The sequence below is a fragment of the Nicotiana tabacum genome, chromosome 7, assembly GCF_000715075.1.
Source record: "Nicotiana tabacum cultivar K326 chromosome 7, ASM71507v2, whole genome shotgun sequence".
Taxonomy (NCBI): domain Eukaryota; kingdom Viridiplantae; phylum Streptophyta; class Magnoliopsida; order Solanales; family Solanaceae; genus Nicotiana; species Nicotiana tabacum.
Window position 1 is genome coordinate 25665048 of NC_134086.1, and position 15168 is coordinate 25680215.

The following is a 15168-nucleotide window of genomic DNA, read 5'->3' on the forward strand; positions in this document are numbered from 1 at the left end:
GGATGTGTTTCTTATGGCCGGGCATGCCGCCGGGCAAGGTTATTGATTTCGGTACTGATTTGATGTCGAACACCGTATCGTATGGCACCGTCAGAGTTAGAGGAGTTGAAGGAATAGCCTCAGAATTTCCTTGATAAGGAGTTTATTGGCAAGCCAATGTGGGTGCGTGTTCTAACTTGAGTTGGCTTGGTTGGCTCCGAATTGTATTGCTGGGAGAGATGTTGTTATTTGTCAGTTATAGGCACCTATGGTGCAGTTCGATTGGGGTTTCATAGTGGAAATCAAGCGGGAAGAGAAATTGGGTGTTGCTCGGTGAATGGTGTGTCGGTTATGTTCCTACTATGCGAGACGGGTTCTCAGCCTTGTGTTCCGGTGGTACTGGTGAGCTTGAGGTACAACTCTTTCATTTGATTCATTTTCATGATTTGAGTATGGTCGGACCGTTGCTTATTGGTTCACGTATTATGCTAGATGTATCTTAGGCCTCTATTGGTGTGACATGTCACCAGGGTAGTGTGTTGGGTCAGAGGAGATCGTTGGGATCAATAATGAAAATAAACGGACTCGATTTCAGCATATTTGATGGGTAAACTTCGAGGTTCGGTTCAAAAAAAAATTTGCTATGGTAATTACCAGAGGAGAAATGGCTTCATAAATGGTTGATATGAGGAATGGTTATGGTTTATTGCGTGTTTCATTTATCGTTGGCAATATATGAAAGTGTTGGAATGAGACTTTAGCTGATAAGAGGTTTTCTATCGGTATTTGGTTGTTATGGGCAGCTGCTGTGAATAGAAGTTATTGTTGCGAGCGTTAGAGTTATATGGTATATCATGGGATTGCTCTCGAGGTTGCAGGCATGGGTTACTACAGCTAGTTCGGGTCTATTCAAAGTATAGGTGTGAGGTTTTGATCGTATTGATGGTTTCAGAAGTGAAAATGTGGTTCTATGGTTTATAGGCAAGATTGGATTGTGTAATTTTAGTTAAATAGTGTTATCAGACCTATATGAGATAGGATGACGTGGGATCACCCCCAGCTATATGCATGGTAAGGTTATTCAACGATTGGTGGGCTTTTAGAACAGCTCTGGGTACGTTCGAGGACGAACGTGTGTTTAAGTGGGGGAGGATGTAACGACCCGACCGGTCATTTTGAGCTTTTGCACTTTGATCACCAGTTCTCAGGCATGACTTGCCCCGTGTGGTGTATTATGACTTATGTAAATCGTTGGTGTTGGGTTTCACGTTAATCAAAATGAATTTGGATGAACAGTTCTCAGTTGAAGCTTGAAATTTGAAAGGTTTGACCAAGATTTGACTTGTTTGTATTTGATCTCGGATTTGAATTTTTATGGTTTGGTTAGCTCTGTTAGGTGATTTGGGATTTAGGAGCGTGATCGTAATGCATTTTAGAGGTCCGTGGAAGGTTTAAACTTGAATTGGCGAAATGGAGATTTCGGCGTTTTCCGATTGATAGGTGAGATTTTGATATAGAGGTCGGAATGAAATTCCGGAAGTTGCAATATCTCTATTATGTCATTAATGACTTGTGTGCAAAATTTGAAGTTATTCCGGATTCATTTTATACGTTTCGGCACGCGCTTTGTAAAAGGAAAAGTTTGAAACTCATAAGTTCGAATTGAGGTGTGAATTGTAGTTTCGACTTTGCTTGGCATGATTTGAAACTCCGAGTAAGTCTGCATGATATTTTAGGATTTGTTGATATATTTTGTTGAGGTCCCGAGGGCCTCGGGTGGAGTTTGGATGGTTATTGAAGTTTAACTTGGGCATTTCAAGAATATTTTGATGTCGTTCTTCAAGAATAAGTGGTATCATATTATGCAAATGAGTTTCAAATTCGGTTTTTATTCAAGCATTAGATCCATATCGAAATTTCGGAGCCATAGCAAAATTAATCGTCCAATTCGGACATCGTATGAGAGAGTTATGCCCATTTTCGTGTCAGGGAAAAATAATTTCCCATCGCCAATGCCCAGGGTAGCGCGGGGCGCCATCCATGGCGCTGGGATTTATTTTGGCTACTGGAACCAGCGCCACAGGCAGTGCCCGGCACCACCTGTGGCGCCCGAATCGGAAAAATGTTATAAAACGGGGTTTTTGGCCATTTTAACAAAAATAGAGTTGGGGGAGCTTGGGTAAGGCGATATTTCGAGAGATTTTCAAGGAAAACATTAGGGTAAGTGTTCTTAAATCAATTTTGGTTAGATTACTCGTATCCATCGTTGTTTTAACATTTAATTGGTGATTTTAGTTTGTAAAAATCTTGAAAACCCTCTTGGTTTAATTTGAGGATTTGAGGGTCGAGTTGATGTCGGATTTTGGTAAAATTGGTATGGTTGAACTCGTGGGGAGATAAGGAACCCATTGATGTAAAAATTTCTGAGTTTTGAGAAGTGGGATCGGGGCTCGGGTTTTGCTAGTTTCGAGATTTTAGGTGCTTTTCGATTGTTTTTGCTTGGGCCTTGTTCCCTTAGCATATTGTGACGTATTCGTTCTAATTTTAAATAGATTCGACGCGCGTGGAGGCCAATTTGGGCAAAGGCATCGCGGGCTAGAGTTTTAGCCAGTTCGAGGTGAGTAATGAATGTAAATGATGTCCTGAGGGTTTGAAACCCCGGATTTGCACATCGTAGTGCTATATCAAGGTGAGACACGTGCTTGATGATGAGCGCGGGGTCGTTTACTATTGGGGATTGTGACTTGGTCCATCCCGAGTGATGTTTTACCACGTAATTGATCGAAGCTTATTTGTTATCATCATGGTTTGGACTGATTGTCATATTTGGGCTTCGTGCCAACTAATTGAATCCTTCGGGGAGTTTTTATCACTATTTCCTCACTGTTTTGAATTACTACTTGAACTTAGTTGTATCGTTTTTCACTGTTTTACAACTCAACCACTTTTACTCGGTTTTGAAACTAAAATGATATATTAAATGATGTTTTGGGATGAGAAATATTGTTTTACTATTGCCCGAGGGGCTTACATGATTTCTGAACTGAGTACGGCCAAGGGCCAGATGTGAGGATACCATGGGATTGGGCTACGCGCCGCAACAGTGTTATACTGATATTGATATGAGGCCGAGTGCCTAGATTTGATGCCACGAGATGGTTTGATATTGCGCTTGGGCTGTAAGGGCCCCTCCCGTAGTCTGCACACCCTAGTGAGCGCCGTTGACGATAAATAAATGGATCGGGCTGCACGTCGCAGCGGGTACTATAGGGTACCATTCTATGTGTTGATTTTTTTTCTTTATATGTCTGTCATTTAACTGCTTATTTGTTGTAGCATTACCATATTTTGTTTCCATTGGTTTATTGCTTTCATAGTACTTGTTTAAACTGCCGTATTATAGATTACTCTGTGTTTTTCGGTATGCACATTGTATGCAGATTCATGTATGTTTTGGTTGATTGGAGGTAAAGTCATCAAAGTTTAGTAAGGTAGCTGCCGGCGTTCGCAGCACTGCTTTTCTCTCTCTTCATTTCATTAGTCTGTATTTGTACACTCCAGGCTTTCAGTTGTATTTATACCCTAGTAGATGCTCGTGACTTGTGACACCCCGGTTAAGGCTGTGTTGGGTTGTATATCTGCTGCTTATTATCATTAATTCATGTTTAGACTGCTCATATATTATTTAACTGTTTTAAAAAGTGAATTGGGTCTAATTAGTTGGCCTTGTCTTCACGAGAGGCGCCATCACGACCGGGTTCGGGGTTAGGGTCGTGACACAAAACCACAAAGGTTTAGTTTCCAGAAACATTGAGTACAATACAGAAAATATATTTAAATTTATTAAGCTTGTTAGTAATCTGTATTTGTAAAATAATTCTGGATAAAATAAAATAACATAAACAGAAATGTAAATGAAATAACAAAAACCAATTCGAGCCCACTGAATTCACAGTGTTTCCTTAAGGAATTTAATCCCCTCCTAGTACCCAAAGTTATGGATTATTTCCTCCCAGGATAGAACGAATTACACATTGGTGTAGTGGTACTTCAAACCCTACTGTTTCAGCGAACACAGGTTCGGTAGCAAATCACACTTACTGTTGCTTTGTTTGATGTTAAAAGTATGCAGAAGAAGGAGGAGAAACTCAGAAAATCGTATGGAAATTCTGAGCAGAAGTTTTCTATTTATAGCAAAAGTTGGGCTGAAATCTAAAGAGGTGCAACTCATCAGAATGGCTATTTATACAAAACGGCCACAACATAAATGTCATAACATAAATGGCTATTTACTCAACAATAAAGAGGGAGAATTGAAGAGGGTAGTTAATTTTCTGTTACCAAAACAAATCCGAATCCAAAGCCGAAGCTGAGCCGAGCGAGCGACGACGACGACGATGCGAGGCTTGCCTGCTTCTCAACTCTTTAAGAGCTAGAAGAAGAGCAATTGCTTATATACCCATAAAAATCTCTTTCCCTTCTAATATGGGACAATGTCCCTTTGCCAGGGGGAAAACTTAAAATTTCACTTAAAATTTTTATTTCCCTCCATTTCCCATTCACCCTCTTTTAAGTATTTAATATACTTAAATACATAAAACCCCAACAAGGTGAATGGTAAAAGTAGCTATCATATCATCCTCCTAAAAGTCACATGAGAAAAATAAAAATTTTTATTTGCCATGCATTTATTCTTTGATCCCAAGCATATATAAAACTAAACATGCAAATTAAATTACTTGTATTCATTATCTCCATTCTCAAGATCAAAACCAAGGTTGTTTGGTTGTAGCTTGGTAAACTATATATAACAAAAAGAAAAGAAAAGAAAAGAAAACTCCAAAAGCTATGCAAAAAATAATTGTATTGGCTGAAAAAATAGACTTTTACACGTGAATTAATGATAAGCTGGTAGGTGGCATTAGAATTAGAGCAATAAAAAAGAATGATGAGGCGTGGGCCCGCAGAATTATTTACAAAGATATCACATCGGGCAACTGAAAAGAAGAGATAGGCACGAGATGCATGATTGAAGACTATAAAAGTGGAAGATTCATTAATAGCTACGAATATGGAAAAGAAATTCGTACAATCACTGATTATGCGCGATTAGCTATTATTATCATAACCATTACGAATAACTCAAGTAACGTGCAATTAATGTAGTTAATGTTAGTAACGGGTAATAATTGAGAGGGCAAAGCAGTTACATATTGTACCCTTATATAAACCCCCTTACCATATTTTGTACGATCATCACATAATTCATGAAATAATATTATCATTGCTTACATTTTTACTTTCTGCTATTTGAAGATCTTGTTCTGAAAATAAGTTGCGATCATCAATAAGATTTTTTTTCCTTATTCTCTCAAAATTTTATTTTCTTTATTTTCAAGTTTGGCTATATTAGGAAAAGTGAAGTAAAATAAGTTATTAGAAACCCAAATTATTACTCTGGTCCACTTTAAGTGATTTTTTTGGCTCTTTTCACACATATTAAGGAATTCACCTTTTAGCATTAATTAACAATAAAATTGATCATATTAACCTTAATTTGCTCATTGAATTTATAACAAACTGCTCCTAGGCTCTTTACCCCAATGACAACTTTGGAAAGAAGAAGTTAGTTCCTTCTTGATATCTGAAAAAATCAAATATTATGGACCACAAAAAAATACCAAACAATCACTTAAAATGGACCGTATGAAGTATATTATTTGCTTTACCACAAAAACTATTTTTGGTTAAACAAATATCATTCCTACAAGAATTACATAAAAAATATGGGTTGTCTAGTTGACTTGGGCAACCATACCCAAGAAAGATTAGAAAGAATACTTATATAGTGGGTGTGTTTGGTATAACGGAAAATGTTTTCCAAGAAAATATTTTCTTGAAAAACAAGTAGTAATCTTATTAATTTTTTGGTGTTTGATACGCAAATTAAGGAAAATAACTTCTCAAGAATATTCATAAATAATTTAGATACAATAAACATGAAGCCATAACCTATAAATCGAAAGGTGAAAAAGCTAAAACTGAAAATATATTTAAAAAATATTTTCGGGGTTTGGGGGGGGGGAGGCAGAGGGCGAAGGAGGAGGAGGGCGGGTGTATAGAAAAATGAAAAAACAGAAATTTGAAATTACAAAAAAAAGTGGAAAAATAAAAATTTTTGTTTGTGGGCAGTGGGGAGGTGGGTGATGCAAACAAAAAAAAACTAGAAATTTAAAAATTACAAAAAAAAAAGTAAAAGTAATAAAAAAAACTTTTTTTGTGCGGAGAGGGGGGAGTGGATGGTGCAGAAAAACAAAAAAAAATTACAAAAAAAAAACTTAAATTATTTTTTTCGGGTGGGGGAGGGGGGGTAGCCGGGTAGTTGGTGATAGAAAAAAAACTAAAATTTGAAAAAGAAAAAAAAAAGCATTTTGGAGAGAAGGGGTGGGGTTGGGTAGGTGAGTGTGGGGTGGGTTGGTGAGGGTGGGAAGGTTTAGAAGTAGTTTAGGAAAATGTTTTCCCTTCTTTTGATGGGGAAAATATTTTCCTCCAATTAGAGGAAAATGAGTTCATAAGGAAAATGTTTTTCAAAACACTTAAGCCAACCAAACATAGAAAAATTAAAAAACATTTTCCGAAAAATATTTTTCTTTATACCAAACACACCCAGTGAGTAAAATCAATAAACTTTGCTCAATTTTGATAAAATAGGCTTTTCATTTACCCTAGAGTTCACATTTTTTTTAAACCTAATTTCATATTAATATATAATTTAAATTTTCATACAAAAAGTAGTGTTTAAATGACTGGCAAGATGGTTGTTTAAATTTTTTATGGTATATTGGCCTCTTAACTTTTACTTCGGGGCTTCTCATTTATAATATAGTATGGTGATTGGAGTTGGAATACCGAAACTTCCTTTTGGAAAAATAAATTTATTACTCAACACAACAAGGAAAACGTAATCAAGCCAGACATGTCATTGGTGTTGGGCTAAACTGGCACAAAGATACTTTTAATATAGTGTGATATTGTTCGCTTTGAAAAAAGTCCGTCGATTTCGGTCTCACACTATTAATAGCCCGTTTGGCCAAGCTTCTAAAATCAGCTTATTTTGAGAAGTGTTTTTCTCAAAAGTACTTTTTAAAAAAAATATTTTTGGTGAGAAGCAGCTTGTGTTTGGCTAATTAATTTGAAAAGTACTTTTGAGCAGTAATTGGTAGTTAGCCAAGCTTTTAAAAACTGCTTCTAAGTGTATTTTTCTCAAAAGTACTTCTCAGAAAAGTGCTTTTGGAGAGAAACTACTTTTTCTGATTCTCCAAAACTACTTCTGCTTCTCTCAAAAGTACTTTTTTTCCTTCCAAAAGCTTGCCCAAACACCTCAATTTTTGGCCAAAAATGCTTTTGGCAAAAAAAAAAAAATACTTTTGACCAAAAAAAAGCTTGGCCAAACAGACTATAAGAGTGTCCAATACCTTATAAGTAGCTTATTTTTCTTTTTTTGCTTTCCATGTAGGACTTTCACACACTTAACAATCCATTCATACTTCTGTGATTCTCTCTATGAACTCCTCTTTTCATTTACCAATTAACATGTTTGACTAAGCTTTTAAAATCAACTTATATTGAAAAGTGCTTTTCGAAAAAAGTACTTTTGGTGAAAAACAGTTGGTATTTGACTAAATTAATTTGAAAAGCTTTAGTAGCAATTAGTATTTGGCCAATCTCTTAAAAAGTGCTTCTAAGTGTATTTTTCTCAAAAGTGATTCTGGGAAGAAGCTACTTTTTTCTGCTTCTCAAAATTCCGTTTCTACTTTGAAAAAAACGAACTTTTTTTATTTTAAATAAAAATAATTTTGACTTTGAAGAAGCTTGACTAAATAGGCTATAAAAATTATTCAAAGGAATTTACTTTTTGACAAAAGGAAAGGAGAGATTAAAAATTTTGAGTGCTCATTTAATTATTGGGTGAAGCTAATAAATTTTGCAGTTCTAGTTACCAAATAAACCCTAAAAGGGAAGCTACTAAAAAATAGTCGGCTTTTTTTTCTTCTTTTTCTTCAATAAATTGTATTGTGCATCCCGATTAATATACATGAGTGGAGATAGAGTTCTAGTTATATGTTTGGAAAAATTCAATAGTTTTGACCAAATCTATATTTTTATTAAGAAATTTATTTAATAAATATAAACAATTTATCTAGAACCATTTTAAAAAATATTCTGACAGTAACTTAATAATTATAATACAGGAGATAAAGTCTAATGGGTACGATATTGAATTTTTATTATTGACATATGGATAATGGACTATTGTCTAATGTATAGCATTAAATATAAAGAATAAGAATTTTAGAATTTTGGTTGAGACTTCAATTTTTTTAGGTACTCTTCAATTTCTTCTTGATTTGCATTAACTGTACAAAAAAGTTCTTATTGGTCTTGGAGATTTGTCAACTCTAGAATTTTCCCTAAGTAATTTGAGAGGGATGGCCACTTTTGGTTTGTGTTTTTTTAATATAAAATTCTAAAGATTTGGTTAGGTTTGTCGTAAAAATTGCATATTTGTGTCTTTCCTTTAATTAATTTAGGTGGACATTCCTTTTATAGATCTGGAAGAGGTAAAATAATGTCGTTACTTGGACTTCTTAATTACTAGAAAATCCTAGAAGAGGACCTACATTGTGTCTAGCGAGTATTCTTGAAGGGTAAATAGAAAAAACGTATTGAACAAGAAAAAGGAAAAACAAAAACTAAATTCTGGATAAATACCCCTTCTTTCTATTGCTCCAATTCTAATAAGGTAAGTAACTAAATATTTCTTTCATTAATTAAACTACATAAAGGCTTAAATATGTGACAGGACCTTGCATGAAATTAGTTCGTACTTAATGTGTAGTAGTCTTAGTCGAAAATCCTTTTCAAGTTAATTAATTAAGTTAAAAAAGAGAAGCATAATAACACAATATCCTATCTTATTGTGTGTGGGAACAAAGTTCCAAATGGAAAATAGAAAGGAAAAAATAAATTACTTATAAGAAATTGAATACTCGTAATGTGTGAGGTTTTTTGAAAAAAATCGTGTGAGTTTAGTCCAAAGTGAACAATATCACACCACATTAAGAATATTTTTAGGCCGTTTTAGACCAACAACTCATATCAGAGACAATGGTTTGGCAGAATGAGTATGGAGATGGCGGAGTGATGGCCCAGGACCAGCTTAATGCTTTTGCCCGTCTATAGACTGGTTTACTACTTTTACCCGTAACTTCAAAGACGCATACACAGCCTTTCCGCTAAGCTTCGGTAACCATAAAAATTCGGATCATGTGGGTTGTCTCCAAGTTAGCCCATTAATGGTGATGATTCATGTGGAACTTATTTCAAAGGAGAAATTATTGAGTGTGTGCAAACAAAGTCTCACGTAGAAAGTAGAAAAGAAAATAAGATACTTATAATAGGAAAAAAAAATAGCCTGTTATACAACTGGTAACTAAACAATAGCCACAGTTTCAAAACTAATTGAAATTTAGCCACTTTTTCATGTAGAGATAAAATCTAAACAAAAAGAACCTTAAAAATCCGAAAAAATTCCAGCATAGTTTGCTGAAATTCGAATTTTTTATATATGAGATTCCAGCTCAATGCGTTAGAGTTCTAACATAATATGCTGGAAGTTTGTATGCAGGAGCTCCATAACCCAGCATATTATGCTGAAACTTTCCATGTTTGAGATAAAATAATAATTATTTTTCGATAACTTTGCAAATGCTGGCTATTTTTCGATTACATGTCCGAAAAGTGGCTAGCCCATGCTATTTTCATCTTATAAGGAGTTGAATACTCTTAATAGTGTGGGGCCTTTGGGGAATAACGTAGGGCCTTAGTCTAAAACGGACACTATCACACCATATCTCGTAGACCATCCTTTATCCTTTCTTATCTTGACCCAACATATCCAAACGGAAGTATCTTGTGCAGGTTATAAATAGTAAACTGATTAGGTGATCCTGATATTCCGTTCATCTTCAGAGAGCAAAACGAAGTAGCAAATCTTCTGGGCAACGCAATGCATTTGGCGCAAAGATATTAAAGGAGTTTCTTCTACTCTTACCGCATTTTTAGAATGTCCTCAACTCTTAAAACTCACAGCAATATCCTTGAGGTAAGTTTACCACTATTATAACACCTTAAACACCAACAACTCCATAGCTATGCTCATCTAATTAGTGATATGCAATGTATACATTAAAGATAAAATTTACTCAAAGGCGGAGCCAAATTTGAAACTTATGGGTTCAGTATTCTAATTCTTTTAAGCTATTGAGTTTTAAATTAATAATTTGTGCATAATTCAATAATTTTTTAAGACAAATATATGATTTGGATAAAAGTTACTGGATTCAGCCGAACTTATATTTAAAGGGTTAGCTCTGCCCCTGAGTTTACTGACTAGTGACTACTAATTACTTCTGTCCTTTTACCTCTTCTAATCTTGATTGTTATTGCATGCAGTTGTAACTTTGAATCCTAAGTTTTAAACATGAAAGTAGCAGTGGTTGGGGCAGGGATAAGTGGACTGGTTTCTGCATATGAATTGACAAAAGCTGGTGTTAAGGTTGTGGTTTATGAAAAGGAGGATTATCTCGGCGGCCACGCCAAGTCCGTCACTGTCGACGGCGTTGATCTTGACCTTGGTTTTATAGTCTTCAATCGCGTAAGTACTTTTTTAAAACGTTTGGCCAAGTGGTTTTAAATTGATTAGGCAAATTATAGGGTTCATACATATTGTTTATTGTAACTTTTAGTGAATTTTTATATATTTATACTCCGCGTGGTACTAATATATTGGATCCGCTCCTACTTGCGTAGGTATTAAGAGACGTTAAGGTGACCCAAATATTTAACTAATCTAATTAGCTGTATAATGTTCCAAATAAGTGCCAAGTCAGATAATATCAGGAAAAACTATATCTGTGATACAATAAAATTAAAAAAACCATTGCTAAAGGTAAATGGTTTCAATTACTTTCTCTATTTCAGATGGTACATTTTTTTACTCTGTTCCAAAAAGAATGACACATTTCTACAATTGAAATAAATTCAACTTCAAACTTTTTATTTTACTTTTACGAGAAATTTTTATAACCAGACAAATGTCATGGTCCCATAATACTTTTACCCCTTAAACTTTTAAGAAAACTAGTCTTAGGATACGCGTGTTGCGCGTGAACCTTGACTCGGGAATACAAAATTGATTTTAAAAAATCATACATAATACACATTATAAAACTATGAAGCTGAGATGATTGTTGATTTTATTTAACTAACTCAATGAAGGAAAAAGCTTTGCCCTCTAAAAGTCCTCAAAATCATAAAATTTTAGTTAATGCCACAAATTAATTATTAATTATAATTATGATTTATCCGACATGAAAAGCATTTATGAAGGGGGAGAAGATCATCAGTATTTCGTATTAGATTTTGTGCTTTTATAATATAGTAGATATGTATATCGATATTAATAGATAAATATATTATACTCGTATATCAAAAAATATTAGAGCAAATGTAGATCCTTAAATCACATTTCATTAAAATTATGGTAAAACTTAATTAGTTAAACTTAAAGTTTTAAATATTAGATGAATTTAAAAATTTAATATAACTGATTTATATTAATTTATTTGTTGAAGGAATGATTTATTTTTTTAAAGAATATTGGCCAAGTTCAACTCTGTGCAATAATTAACTTTATATAAATTACTCCATAATTTTTTTAGGTTGTTAGGTACATTAAATACTTTTATTATTTGTTAGGTTTTATTCTAGAACTTGAAGGGTTGTTTTATGCTTTCAGAATATTCAAAATCAATATATAGTAAATATTCATTTTAATCATTTAAATAGATATTGCATTTTTTAACATCAATTATTATTTTTCACTAATTTATTACAATATACGTTTTATATTGATTGGCATGATGCGCACATGAAATACACGTAATAAAATTGCTGAATTGTTTAGACTTTTAAGTTTTATTTATGTTAGCTTGTGGCATCAAACATATAGTCATATTTATAAAGAAAATAAGTATATGTAATGTTATGTATGTGAGAGGGTTAATTGTTTAGAAAGAAACGTATTCATAATGATAGGCTAATAGTTATTTGAGAATTTTTCACAAAGCACCATCTTTTAGTCCTAATTAGCCATTTATAGATACATTTTACTATATTACGCTCTATAGATATCTTTTATGTTTTTATACAATGTATTTCATGTATTTAAACGGTTGTATTCATTAATACAAGAAAAAAATAGGCGTAAAAACGGGAAATCCAGCTAAGTGTTATCTGTATTTAACTGTATTCAAGCGAAATTTCAGCTGTATTTAACTGTATTCAAGCAAAATTTCAGTGAAATACAGTAACTTTTTTGCGCAAATTCTGGGAACTTAAACTTGTTAAAAACGGAAGAAAATCAAATCACATGATAGTCTCCTAATTTAACTCAAAGAACTAAAACGAGTACACACTAATTTGTATTTTGCTCAAAGAAAGCAACTCAAAAACGTGAAAAGAAGGAAAAACCAGAGCAACACATCTGATCGAACTTCTCAATTCTCTTCTCCTTTTTTTCTATTGAATACAATAAAATACAATTGAATACAGCTGAATAAAACTCTTGAATGCAACAAAATACAACTAACTTCTGCTGAATAAAATAGTTGAATATAACTAACTACAACTGAATACAACTGAATACAGTTGTATAAAACACTTGAATACAACTAACTACTGCTGAATAAAATAGTTAATTACAACTGATTAAAACTGAATACAAGAGAATAATCACAACTTTTTAATACATCTAAAATATATAAATGAATGTTGCTGAATACATGTGAATACAGTTTCATCTCTTTCATCTGTAAACATGGCTTTCGACAAAATCAAGGTTGAAAACCATATCGTTGAGATGGACGGTTAGATCTCTTTCTCCTCTACTTTCTCTATCTCTATATTTCTTCCGTTTTTCTTGCTGAAATTTGTTGTTTTATAGATCTGTTTTCATATGCCAAATAATAATAAAGATTGATTATGCTGTGAAAATACAGAGAGGACAAAGAATTTGAGTAACGTGGGTATGTGGGAGAAGAGAGTAGAGGTTACAATGGCGGAGAAATAGAGATTTAGGGTGGGAGAAGATTTATGAAACGTAGGTTTGTGGGAGAAGAGGGTAAAGTGTATGGAAGAAGAGAGAGAAAAGCTGGTCAGAGGAGATATACGCTAATTAGGTGAGAGAAAATATAAAAAATGAGAGAAAAATATTTTGTAGCATATATGGTGCCTTAATAGTAGGATGGAACTATATTTAGATTTTTTGCTATAAACTATAAAAGGTATTTATAGGATGTAATATTTAAAAATGGTATTTATTTAATATAAATAGGGTACTAACCTATTCTATAGGTGGTAAAATTTACTAGTTATTTTGCCCAAATCCAAATAAGAGATACACTTATATAATTCAAATTTTACTTCTAAATATTAGGGCTTTTTATAAAGCCCAAATAAAGAAAGACTTGGAACCCATTTGGCAAAAAGATTCATTTTTTCACTTTTTCAGGAATTAGTGCCATGAAAATTTCAAATTTTCATTTGAAGTTAAATTTCAGAATTTGAAAAACTCCAAAAAGTTGTATTTTAATATTTTCATTTGAAAGCACTCACAAAAATTCAAAAACAATTTCAAATTATATTCATGCCCAAACACAACTCTAATTTTTAAATACCATTTTTCACTTGGAAAAAAAATTCATTTTTTCGAAATTTCACAATTCTAATGTCCAAACGCCCACTTAATATTCAAATTTTATAGAGTTTCAAGCTCCTAAATATTAGAAAAATAGATAAATGATGATTTTTTAATTGTATGTGTTTCTCATGTCATTGAGTTAATAGTTTTTTAAAAATAACATAAATAGTATTAAACGATGTGTTTGAACTATAAGAAAGTGTAACATTCTAAAAATATATTTTGTTGATTCTATTTAGCTAGCTCAATGAAGGATAAATCGTACCACATGGAAATTTTCAAATTATTTTTAGTTTGTACTCTAATATCGAAAATGAATAAAAACGAAAACATAAATACATTTATCATGACGCCGTCTCAAATACTACAAATTTAAAAAATTAAATCTTTTAATCTTTTAGAATAATTCACTATGCTACAGGATAAAGCGTATAAAAATTCGATATATGAAGGCACAATTTTATGCTTTTGTTACCTTGCTATAGAATCGTATAAAAATTAAGGAAATTAGTTTTATTCTTTTGTTATTCACTCGTAGCAATTAAGGATTTTTCCAATTATTATTTCTTACCTAGTTTAATAATATAAGATTTAATGACCAAAATTTTAGTTGATTTTAAAGTCCTAAAATTTAGGAAATTAATTTAAATTACAATTTTATCCAATGTGAAATATGATTTTAAGGGGTAAAAAAGGCGAACGACATTTCGCTAAGAGCCTTCGTGCTTTTAATATAATTGTATAGGTAGATATATTTCAAAAGTCTTTTTTTTTAAACTCCACATCAAATCAAACTAGCTCATATAAATTGAAACGGAGGAAATAACCTACAAAACTCCCTCTCTTTCACCCTTAAAAATCTTTCCTTTAGTGAACGAAGAGACTCGTGAAATGAACGAGTCAAATCCTGAATGAGCTCAGTCTACTCACAAATTAAAAAAAGGCTAAATATAACCCCTTAAATTTAGTATGATCAGTCAGTTTTTCACACAAATTTAACTAGCGGCCATATAAACAACTCATCTCGTGTAAGTAGGGCTGTTAATTCGGATTGGATATTTGAAACCCGAACCGATCCATTCAATTTCGGATTTTGGATTGGATCGAATTTTAGATTGTGTTTATTAAACTTTCGGATTCGGATTGGTATATTTTAATCTGATCCGATCCGAAATCCGAAATTATTAGGCAATGTATAAATACTATACTTTAATTTCGGATAGTCAGTACTTCCTTTACATCTTCCTCCAAGTTATTACCTTTACAATTACTAGATTTAACTATATTGACACCATAGTACTCTCATAATTGCATAAACATGATTTTTTTGTTAATGTATTACCTCTTTTACAAAGAAAATATACATA